Consider the following 12,276-nt stretch of genomic DNA (forward strand, 5'->3'; position numbering starts at 1 on the left):
TTATCCAGATTTGGTAATTTCTATTTTTCTATCTTCAAGTTTGCTGAAACATTTCTCTGTCTTCTCCATTTTGCTTTTGAGCCCATCAACTGAGTTTTTTTATTTCAGCTTTGGTTTTCCTTTATATATTCAACTTTTTGCTGAATTTTTTTCCAAATATGTTCATAAATGCTCATTAAAGCATTTTTATCATAGTTGCTTTAAAAATCTTTGTCAGATAATTATAACATCTAGGTCATCTTGGTGTTGGTATCTATTGATTGTCTTTTCTCATTCAAGTTGAGACTTTCCTGGTTCTTGGTAAGGTGAGTGAGTTTTGTTTGAATCCTAGACCTGTTGGATGTTATGTTATGATACTCTGGTTCTTATTTGAATCCTCTGTTTTAGCAGGCCTCCTCTGAAACCACACCAGCAAGACAAGGTGGATGCCACCTGCTTAGTGCCCAGTGGGGTTGAAGTCCACATTCTCCACTTGGCCTCCATTGACATCGTCATGGGGATAGGAGTGCCTAGTTACTACTCCCCAAGTGACCTCCACTGATAACATGGCAGGCAGAGTCCTTGTTACTGCTGATGGTAAAGTTTCAGCTCCCTGATTGTCCAACTCTCATACCACCCTGGTCAGGGGCAGCACGAGGGGTGACTTGCAGCAAGCAGTCAGGCAAGGTTGGGTGTCTAGGCTCCTCACTCAGCCTTGGCTGATGGGGGTGGGATGATGTTTGACTTGAGTAGAGGTTTCTGCGAGTTGTCTGTCTTACGAGGCTGCCCCTTTGCTGAGCCTTTGGCTAGAGGGACTAGGCTTTTCTTACTGCTTTTGTGTCTATGCTTGTTGGCATTCCTGGCATTCAGTCCAGGATACATGAGGCAAAAAGAAAACGCAGGGAACTCACTGCTATGTTGTTCCTTAGATCCTGAGGTCCATGGCCAATCTGCCTTCTTCTCTTCACCTTTCAGAGTCTTCTTATGGTTGTATATATATAATGTTCAGGGATTTTAGCTGTACTTAGTGGGAGGAATAGGGAAATGAACATCTACTCCATCTTTCCAGAAGTGGAAGTCTTAATTTCTTATCTTAATTATACTAACATCACCTAGATTTTGGATCCTTTGATGACAAAGTCTGTGTTTTGTTTTTGTCCCTAGGATGTACAGTCAAATGACTGTGTTTTAAAGTAACTTGAAAAAGTTACTTTATGCCACCAAAAGAACTATTCTATCTCACTTTTGATTATTAGGAGCTGCCTTTTAAATTTAATTTTGATTTATAATTATGTAAAATATTTAATGGATTCTCAATCAAGGGTATATCAAAAAGTCTAGCTTTGATATCTGTCCCCACCCTACTTCCTCCTCCTTAGGTGACCATTTTTCAAAAAGTATAAACTTTAGCCTCTATTTAAAAAATATATAGGGCTTCCCTGGTGGTGCAGTGGTTAAGAATCTGCCTGCCAATGCAGGGGACACGGGTTCGAGCCCTGGTCTGGGAAGATCCCACATGCCGCGGAGCAACTAAGCCCGTGAGACACAGCTACTGAGCCTGCGCGTCTGGAGCCTGTGCTCCGCAACAGGAGAGGCCGCGACAGTGAGAGGCCCGCGCACCGTGATGAAGAGTGGCCCCCGCTCGCCGCAACTAGAGAAAGCCCTTGCACAGAAACGAAGACCCAACACAGCCAAAAATAAATAAATTAATTAATTTAAAAAATAAAAAGATAAAAAATAAAAAAAATCAATATATGTATTCATATAATCTCCTTCTTAATCAATTGCTTGCCTACTATATATGTTTTTCCTTACCTTGCCTTTTCACTTAATATTGATATATTGGATATATTAAGATATAGAGGTATTCCTCATCCTTTCCTCCAGCTGCAGAGTACTCTATTGAGTAGATGTATTATTGTTTAAATTCAACCAGCACAATAAATATCCTTGTCCATATAATCTTTTTTTTTTAATTTTAGAAAATATTTTGCCGTATAGCTTTGGCCTAGATTACTCAGACAAAGGAAAATTCATATGTAAATTTGCTGGATATTGCCAACAAATACTCCATGGGTGTTATGACAATTTGTATTCCAAGCAGAAATGCAGTAAAGTGCCTACTAACCCAGAACCTCATCAAATGCATTGTTAAACATTTGGATTTTAGTCAGTCTAATGGGTGAGATAGTGTATCTCAATGTAGTTTTAATTTGTACATTTTTTAAACTGAGCTAGTTTAAGCTTTTTCTCTAAATATGGCTAAGAGCCATTTCTATTTCTTTTTCAGTGAACTGTCTATACTCTACTTGCTTTTCCGTCAGGTTGTTGCCTTTTCTAAACTGTTTTTAATATCTTTTTACATATTAGTGTTATGCACCCATTTTACGTAAAATAAACTGTAAATTTTTTCATAACAATATTTATTAAACATTTACTGTATCAGGGCTTTTTGTGTTACCAGTGACCAAAAAAAAAGTAACACATACTTTAAAAAAAAATGTGGGAGCTGTATAACTGAAAAGTCCAAAAGTAAGACTGGCTTCAGACAAGACTCAATTCATGGGCTCACACAACAAGCAGCTGATGTCACCAAAGACTTTTCCTCCCCCTCTATTCTCTTTCATGCTCTTCTAATAATAGCAAAATGGCTGCAGTAGTTCCAGCCCTCACATCCTCACAGGGCCCCATCTAAGAGAAGTGTAAGTGTGCCTACTGGTATTTCCAAGAGGAAATGAAATTTCCTCCTACCAAATTCCAGCAAATTTCTGGAAGATGTGGTACATATATATATACAATGGAATATTACTCAGCCATAAAAAGGAATGAAATTGGGTCATTTGTAGAGACATGGATGGACCTAGAGACTGTCAGACAGAGTGAAGTAAGTCAGAAAGAGAAAAACAAATATCGTATATTAACACATACATGTGAAATCTGAAAAAATGGGTATGGAAGAATAGAGATATTAAGTAACTTGCCCAAGGCCTCCTAGCTTATAAGTAGAAGAGCTGATATTTGAATCCAGGTTCTCTGACTCCAATTAAACTGTATAAACAGGTGAAATTTCTTAGCACAAAGAAGCTGCTCAATATATGTTACTACCAATGAACCTAAATAATAATTATTCTACTTCATAGGGTGGTTGTAAAGTTCACATAAGATAAAGTCTGTAGAAATGCTTCATAAAAAGTAATTTGCTGTACAAATATAATACATTATAGTTCTTATTATGATGTCTCCTCCTTTCCTAAATCTCTCCAGACCTTGGGTTAACATCTTCTATGGGCATTCAGTCAGTCTCATTTTTTATTAGCGCTTCTATATTTCCAATTAACATAGCTTGTCTTTTGTAAACCCCTCCTCATGTTAAACCCTTTAGCATCTCCTTAATTCTTCCTTTCTGCTCATTTCTTCTCTTGCTGTCAACCTTTTCCCTGTGGGGCTCACATTCCCAGACTTCATGATAATGAGCACATCCTGACTACATCTGCTCTGGTCTCTTACTTTCCTAAGATAGTACATGGGAGCTTCAGACCTGGATTAATAGTTGCAGTAACGTTTTATTATTATTTTTCCTTCTGGAAATGGTATAACTTTTCAGTGCTTCTAGAAGACCTCTATATAATTATAGGGTTTTAGTTTCCCTTTGTAGGTATGATTTTGAGTGGTTTTGCAATTTTCTTTAGCATGGTTACTAAGAAATGAGTTCAAAAAATATGTATTTAATACATATTTGATAAATATAATACACAAGATAAATGCTATACAAGATGCTGATAAAAGATTAGTTTTACATACTTCCCAGAACTATCAGTAGTGAGAGACTTCTAAGGTTGCTACCAAACTGTCAGTCCTTGTAAGAGAAACTTGTCCTCCTGAATTGGTAACTCCCATGCATCTTCTTTCTTTTATTCATTTTGGAGACTCCAGACTCTAAAGAGATTGTGCTTGTGTGTGTGTGTGTGTGTGTGTGTGTGTGTGTGTGTGTATCTGAGAGAGAAGAGAGAGAGAGAGAGAGAGAGACCTGCAGGGCAGTATTACAAACACTTGAAGAATTCTAATGCTAAGAAAGCCATTGCAATCAAAAATCAAAATACTCATTATGAAATTCTCTTCATTGAACAATTTGATGAAAACTTTCAAATAAGTACATTGTGTTTAAGGAAATAAACCAAGGCATAACTGCCATCTTGAAAAGAACATAAAGTTTTGAAACAACGTAAACAGAAATGAAACAGAATCATGTGGATCAATTGATTTCAAGAATCAATTAGACAATTTGAACATCAAACTTACATTAATCCTCGAAGTTTTAAAACTGCAGTAGGTGGGATACATTCTAACTTGAAATCTGTAAAAGAGCTAATTAGTGAATTTGGAAATGGTACTGAGATGTTTACCCAGAATGCAGTCTAGAAAGTAAAAGAGAAAAAAATATTGAGAAGTTAAGAGACATGAAAGATAGATTGAGAAGCCTAATATCTAATGTTTAATAAACACTGCAGAAGCAGAGAAAGGAAGGAATGGTGGTAGGCTACCTTTGAGAATTAATTGCTAGGAATATTCCAGAATATTGATTAAAAACTGAATTTTTAGATCAAAAATTTACTTCAAGAATCAAGCAAGAAATCAAAATACAATAAAAATAAATCCACACTGTGGTCATGTAATGAAAATAAAGAATAAAGAGAAAATCATAAAAATTAGCAAAGGAAAGTTATTGATAGACTGATAGCAAACATCTCATCAACAATGAAGTCCAGAAGGCAGTAGAGTAGGATGTTCCAAGTGTGCATGAAAATAACTGTCAATCTAGAATATTACATTCAATCACATTATTCTTTAATATTTAGAGCAAAATCTTAGGTGAAGACTAAAAAACTTTATTTTGACATTCACTAAAAGAATGTGTTTTAGAGATATAACAGTGATCTTTTTTCCTCTAACCCTATTATTCTACTTGAGAAACACTTCTTGGACCATGCTCTCTGCCACTATCTAGATCAGGCTTTATAAGAACTTCTGACCCTGGGAATTCCCTGGCAGTCCAGTGGCTAGGACTCAGCACTTTCACTGACGAGGGCGTGGGTTCAATCCCTGGTTGGGGAACTAAGATCCCGCAAGCCTCACAATACAGCCAAAAAAACAAAACAAAACAAACAAACAAAAAACTTCTTAACCTTTCTTCCTAGTTCAAATCTCTTCTTATTTCAGCTTATTCTACACCTGTCAGACAACTCTTTATAAAATACAGATTTGGTCATATTACTGCCTACCACCCTCCCCCCCAGACCTCACATAACTACCCTTTTTTTTTTCCAAAAGGATATAATCTGTGAAAAAACAAATTTCAACTGAGTAAATTTTGAAGATCTAATCAACTTTATACAATAATTCATGAACTGGTCAGCATCCCAGCTAGCAACTAGAAAGGCACTCTGAGGAATTACAAAATGGAAGGTTTTTAAAGGCAAAAGGGCTGTGAGACAAGGAAGTCAAAAACAAAAGGAAGGATTATTTCAGGCAAGGTCACCTTCTTCTAAGGGAAGGGTGGAGGCCTGTCACCTGAAGATTACCTCATTAGTGTTGATCAGGAAATTCCAGGCCAATCGGTTTAAAATGTCAAGCCTGGAAGATACAGAAACTGTAATTAGGTTAGGTATTAAATCTTGGTTTGCTGATGTGGGGCTGAGCACAAGTGACTCTATTCGGGGCCTGTTGTTTCTTTTTTAAAATAAGTCAAAAGTTTTAAACCTGAATTTCAAAGTCTCTGCAGATCTTTCTAGCCTCGGTTCCCACTATTTATTTACTCACAGGATCAACTCAAAGGTCGGTGTCACCCAGGTCTTCTGATTTCAGACCCTAAATAGTGAGAAAACAAGTCATGTTGACTTTATTTTCTGACTTTCTGGAGAATTCACTCTAAGTGTATTGCCTAAGCCCTTATATTTTACAGGAAGTCCTCCTGTTAGACACAAAATTATGAGAAATCACGGCAGAGATTTCTGATACGTATTATATTACTAAATGGGCCCAAAGCCCATGAAGAAAATTGGTCCTTCCAATAAATATTCTCCCTATATTACTGCACAGAGTTATTTTCCTGAGGTTTTATGGCAGGGAGTCTTTTATTTGATATTTTCAGAGTTATAGGGTGTTAAGATATTATTCTGCCATGTTGGCTGTATCCTATGCTCTTTTCAAGTTACCTTTTCTGTCTATCAACTTTTCTTATCTTTATGGCTCCTAATCTTTGTAACCAGTCTCCATCAACAAAATCAAGCTGCAGAAAATAAACTACAGATAAGGCTCCCTGACATGGTAATGGGATTTTCACTGCTTCCCTTGAATTTTCTATGTCAATAATTTTTGCTGCCAGAAATTTCCTTTTGATCCTCAAATCAGAAAATCCTTTCATGTGAATGGCAACTTACCACATTAAAATATTTTAAAAAGCAACTTGTTAGCAATTCATTTTTCCTTGGATTTTATTGCCTTTCACATATCAGTCATTTTTTATCTTGCGATTACTCTTGGCACTTGTGTAGTTAAGGTGCATTATTTGCTCTATTTTTTGTGTCCTTATCAATAACTTATTTCAGTTAATTGTTTTGAGGGCTTATCAAGGTTCCTTCACCCCAGACCATCATGAACACACTATAAATTGAATCCAAAATGTATGCAGTATGGCACTTCTTGGTCCTCAACACCTTCAGTAGATCTTTTTCAAATTTTATTTTAAAATTTGAATAAACTCACTCTCACTTCTTATGTCACCTCTACTCCCTTCAATGGCTAGGGATTGAGATAAGTGATGGAATTGCTGAGGCTCTGTGTTTACAAAAGTCTTACGAGGCGGTTCTAGTCTACTGAATTATATTGGAAGTTGCTTGCTGTAAAGGTACAGCCAAGGTACCACACCATGTACCTCTCCTCCAGTGTCCCAGTTCTCAGTTCTCCCTAGCAATCCAACAAGAAGGCTCTTGGTACATCTCAAATCCAATATGTCCCTCACTGAACTTTCTGTCCTCTTTCATTACACATCCACTCCACCTCATAACCTCTCTATTCTCACTATCACCCCCAATCTTGGCCTCCAGAATAAAAGCACTGAAACCCATCTTCAATCTAGTCATACTTACATTTCCAACCTTATTTACCACTGCCCCCTTCATAAACCACATACTCCAACCAAACCAGACCATTGGTTATTCTCTTATGACATCTATTTCTTAGTTCTATTCTCACGCTGCACCTTCAGGAAGTAACTCTATTCTCTCTCCTCCATTTGTACATGTCCAAATCCTATCCATCTTTTAAAGCAGAGTTCAAATGCCTTGTGCAAAATATTGTGTCTTATAATCCTAGAAGTATCCTCTCTTCTCCAAACTCCTATGGCATTTTTTCTATATTTTTCTTTCATACATGCCACTTTCTTCTGTAACTTTGGGGGATTTATGAACATACCTTATTTTTCTTAGCAGACTGCAACTTCTTGAGGACTTAATCCATTTCCTTACAAAATCATCTTTTCTTACTCTATACAATGACTGACAAGTACTTTTCACAGAGAAAGGAGGCACTGTCATGCATTTTCTTAATTACTTCAGGTAATAACTCTATAAGCTCATATTATTTTTGGCCATTTTATAGGTAAGAAAATGTTTCATGGGAGAAGTAACTTGCCCCTTAGATGGGTTAAACAGATATTTAATGATATTGAGTAAATAACTGAGCAAATAGATCACTTCGTGTGAGGTTTAAAGGGATTTTATACTAAAGGAAAGATATGCTTCATCTGCCCAAAAAAGTTCACAAGCATAGTGGAGAAAGAGATCTGTTCTTGTTTTATTTTGTTTTTGTGAATTGCTTCCATGGGTAAGTGAAATTGCCATGCTTTCCTATCATTTGCTCCTGTGACGATACAAGTATCACAAAAACACTAAGTCAGTAAGGATAAAGAGAGGTGTAAATTTACATATGCAGCCAATTTCCCATAATAGTTAGACATCATCCCTCTCAGCAATAGTCTTTTGAGTAAGCACTTTTAGCCAGCTGCCAGTCTAGAAAAGAGGCAAACACTTTCTACTTTCTGGAAAAATGGATGAGTCTTCCAACTGTGACTTAGGTATTTTCCTGATGATTGCAGATGGGTGAAATGACTGATGGCTTGAATTCATCTTGATGAATGGGAAATTGATGTTCACCATCACACCAGGCTTTCTGAGTGTGGATGCCAAACAGAGAAGCTTCCCCACTTTTACCTTTTAAAAAAGAGTTACCTACAAAGAGGGGAAAGGTGAGGGGAGCCATTACCTGGCAATGGAAAATGCTCCTAGATTCTTCATAGGTATCGCATTAAGGAGTGTGGCTGAAAGGCTGGCACATCCTGGTCCTTGGACTGGAGATTTGTCAAAACTGGTTGAGATCTGTGATTTCCTCTAGTCCAATCTCATCATTTTACTATTGGACAAAGTGAAGCAACTCGCCCAAGGTTACAAGAAACACAGTGACCGAGGCTTCAATGTTGCCTCCAAGAGCAGAAAGTAGAGGAAAGTTGAAGAAGCTGCTATGTTAACTGTAAGAGAAGAAGCTGAAAAATCAGTCAAGCTCAAACCCAGTGTCAGGGATCCTTACATCTCTTCTAGGAAAAGAGCATGACCTTTGCACTAAGAAATACAATAAATTTTCTGGTTCTGCCATTTACTGTATCCTTAAGCAAAGCAGTTTCCTCATTTGTGAAATGTGATTTTTACAGTTATTTCCTTTACAGGGTTGTATGGAGGATTACAAGAGATAAAGTATTGAGACAAGGTCTGGGAAGCAGTAAACCATCAATAAATGTTGGTTCTACCTTTGGTGAGTTTAAAGTTGAAATTCAAAAAAACAGAAAAAAACAAAATTAAGGAATTGAAAGAGAAAAAGAAAGCCAAGAAATGTCTTTTTCAATCAGTAGAGTCCTGTGAAGACAATATGCATCATATTTCGTCTCTTGGACAAATAACAGAGGATATAAAGGAATTAATATAATATAATTTTTTATTAAGTGTTTAAGATGTATGGACAATCCAAACCTGGCCTTTTTCCCTTTGCCCAGAAAACATTCTAGCCACAATAGAACTTGGAGCATGATCAATCTAATATCTTCAATAGTTTCTGGTGTGTGCATACTTTCACATAACTTTGTCTGAAAGGCTCTCAGTGGAGTCTCTCACCACCTTCATCTAATGGGCAGCAGCTGCCTGGAAACAATCCTTCCATATTACTCACCTTATCAGACCACAATAAAACACCTCCCCTCATTCTACCCTGGGAAGACTATCTGTTCTTTTGCTATTTGTAATGTTGACAGTCCCTTTTAGGGTAGTTTTTCCTACACCAGATGGTTCTGGCTTTTAAGCGTTTTTCACTAACTAGCTAATTCCTCTCTGAGTTTATTTGAATTTCAGTTTGTTTCTTTATGCACAATTTTCTACTCTCTCCTGGAATCCTACTTGGCAGTGATAATGAGAAGCAGCTGTCTGGCCTGGGAAGTGACACAGAGACACTGGTGTCATCATCATGGTTCGAAGCTTGTCATACCCACCTAGATCAGCCCACTCCTCTCGTTGCTTTTGTAGTCAGATTTCTGATTCAAGCACCATATCAGTTTTTGTACTTTAAAGGAACCATTGTTTTTTTCTACTGTTCTCCCATTGGATACCCTTTATTGGATATGGGGAAAGGGGGGAGGCAAATGATGTGAGTTTGGTCTCTGTACCTTTGTAATTTTTAGAAAGCTCAGCCTTCCACCATATCTATTTACCTATCTATGCCTCGTTCTAACTCCTCAATTGCCAGAGTGATTATGATAAATCTCTGAGTCAATCCCATAAAGAAATATTTAATACTAAAAGAAAAAGAATGGAAGAAGTAGCAAAGGTAATTACAAAAAGATCCCAATATTTGATGCCCTAGTGGCTCTAAAACGTAAGATAGTTATCTAGGTATTTACTACTCAGTGTTGGAATTTAAAGTAGAGATGATATTAATCAAAAGTATTGACTCATGGACCTTTTTGTCATCTTCTCTATATATTTGATATTGAAGTATAATAAAATGAAACCACTCAGTGGACTCAAAGTTATAAATCCTGGTCTCAAGTTCTGGATCTGGCCTATGTAACTATGTAACCTTGAATTATGCATACACACACACATATTTTATATGTATATATGTGTACTATATATATATGTATATATATAGCTTGAAAAAATGTACAGCAAAATTATAATTATAATAGATGTTTCAGAGACAAATTGGAATAATTTTTAAAATTCACATGTGAGAAATCACGAATAATGCAACAAAGGGAAAAGTAATTTTAAAAATTTAAATACTCTGGAAATAGTTGTACAGTTGTATGTGTGTCAGAAACTAGCTATTCATCAAACGCAATTTCTCCTCTCCTTGGGCTCAAAGACAGACTGTACTTCCCAGTATCTCTTGCAGTTAGGTCTGGCCATGTGATTCAGTTGGGGTCAATGGTATATGAGTGGAGGGGAGGCACACCACTTCTAGGCTTGACCCATGAAAACCTCCGCCATGAATCCTTCATTCTCTTACCTCTTCCAGCAAGGACAGCCAACTTGGAAACCACATGTTGCCGATCTATGAAGCATCACTGCCCAGGAGAGGCTGCCTGCCAATTAGAACACATGTTTAGAATGATATGGGCAAGAAATACACTTCTTACTGGGTTAAGCCTGAGATAGGGGGTTTATCAGTTACAAACAGCGGCAGTGACAGATGGTAAACTCAAGGGGCAGGTTGCCAAGCTGCTGGAAGTGGCATTAGTCTGATATTAATTGGGAAGAGCCCAGAGCTGACAGTTAACTGTGAAAACAGGTCTATATGAGGCTCAGCCAATGACTGGTTGAAACATAATCTGGTCAAATCAGCAGTGCCAGCAGGGATAAATTTTGAGGTCCTTAGAGGAGACTTCTGCCAATCCAACAGGCCAGTAAAGATTCCTGAACCATAAACAAACAGTTCAGAGGGTTGTGATGATCCCTTTAAAAGAAAATGTTTGCTTCTGGGTATGTCCACCGTGGAAAATATTCCTGTGAATTCTACATTAGAATTTGAATACCTGGAAATATCAAGAATGGCAGGTCTCAGACTGTCTCCTTTAATTTAGACTCAAATTTTTATATTTCTGTGAAGGCTTAATTGACCATGGAACTAAAATCGTGCACAGCTACCGGTCAGCTTTTTTTTTTTTCTTTACCCCATCAGACTTTTATTACAATAACAATTTTACAACATAACAGATATAGAAAGCAACCAACATCTCTCCATAAATATTTTCCAGTTCTCGTCTATATGCCTTTCAGTTTTACAAAGATATGGTTCTAGCATAGTGTAATTTTGCACTTACAAGTTTTTACTACACATTACAAGATAAGTACTTTCCCTGTCTTCCCTTTTAACAGCTGCTTAATGTTTCATGGTTTGTATCTGTGAACTCATTAATGATTCACCCATTGTTGAATGTCTGAGCTACTTTTCTGGTTTAATAATTACAGATAACTGTGAAGTGAAAATATTCATAAATATGAAGTCATCCTTTTTTAAGCAGATTTTCCTTGGATAATCTGGAAATCTTGGATTTCCTTGGATAATCCAAGAATGGAATAGAATAAATGTGTTAAGAGATCTTGAGACACAGTACCAAACTGTTTTCCAAAAGGGTAGTACCTATTCATCCAGGCACAGGCAAAGGATTAGATTTCTGAATGACACGTCAAGATCTCTAAATTAGGACCTGGCAATCTCTATTTTTCATCAGGGTTTTTTTTTGACATTTTAAAACCACGCTATGCCATTAGAAACAGTGGCTATCCTTGGGCGAGGAAATGACTGGAAGAGGAAGCAAGCAAGGTTCTGTGGCCCTGCTAATGTTCTATTTCTTGATTTGGAAACCGATTAGTCAGATGTGTTCAGTTTGTGAAGACTAGGAGAGCAGGACCCTTCAGATTGGAGCACTTTTCTCTATGTACGTCATACATCAATAACTGTCCAAGAAATATGCCACAGGAATTTCATGAGAATGTCTGTCACATTGCAGAAAGACACATGAACGCTCTGGAACATTTTGCCAGGCACCGCTTTGGATTGGCTTGGAATTATCTATATACGTCATATGTTTTGCTACGTACCATCAAGGATGTTCCAAAGCACAAAGTCCTGCAGGTGTTAGGAAATTGCCCCAAGTCCCAGATGACCAAACATTCTTTGTTTCCTAAACTTTGG

General features: G+C 37.1%; 1 protein-coding gene across 8 annotated transcripts in view; it reads right to left on the bottom strand.

Annotated features, from left to right (window-relative positions):
• FUT10 (fucosyltransferase 10) overlaps positions 1–12,276 on the bottom strand; it is a 285,646-nt gene that overhangs the window by 13,329 nt on the left and 260,041 nt on the right. For 5 of the 8 annotated variants that reach the window (XR_009499870.1, XR_009499868.1, XR_009499873.1 and 2 more), the window contains 5 exons: positions 10,588–10,663; positions 8,299–8,560; positions 5,797–5,844; positions 5,559–5,610; positions 4,279–4,333 (listed from right to left, as the gene is read on the bottom strand). The gene's annotated coding sequence lies outside the window, so the exon portion shown is untranslated. The remainder of the gene's footprint in view (positions 1–4,278; positions 4,334–5,558; positions 5,611–5,796; positions 5,845–8,298; positions 8,561–10,587; positions 10,664–12,276) is intronic. The other 3 variants (XR_009499874.1, XR_009499871.1, XR_009499869.1) reach the window with 2 other exon arrangements.

The sequence above is a fragment of the Balaenoptera ricei genome, chromosome 21, assembly GCF_028023285.1.
Source record: "Balaenoptera ricei isolate mBalRic1 chromosome 21, mBalRic1.hap2, whole genome shotgun sequence".
NCBI lineage: Eukaryota > Metazoa > Chordata > Mammalia > Artiodactyla > Balaenopteridae > Balaenoptera > Balaenoptera ricei.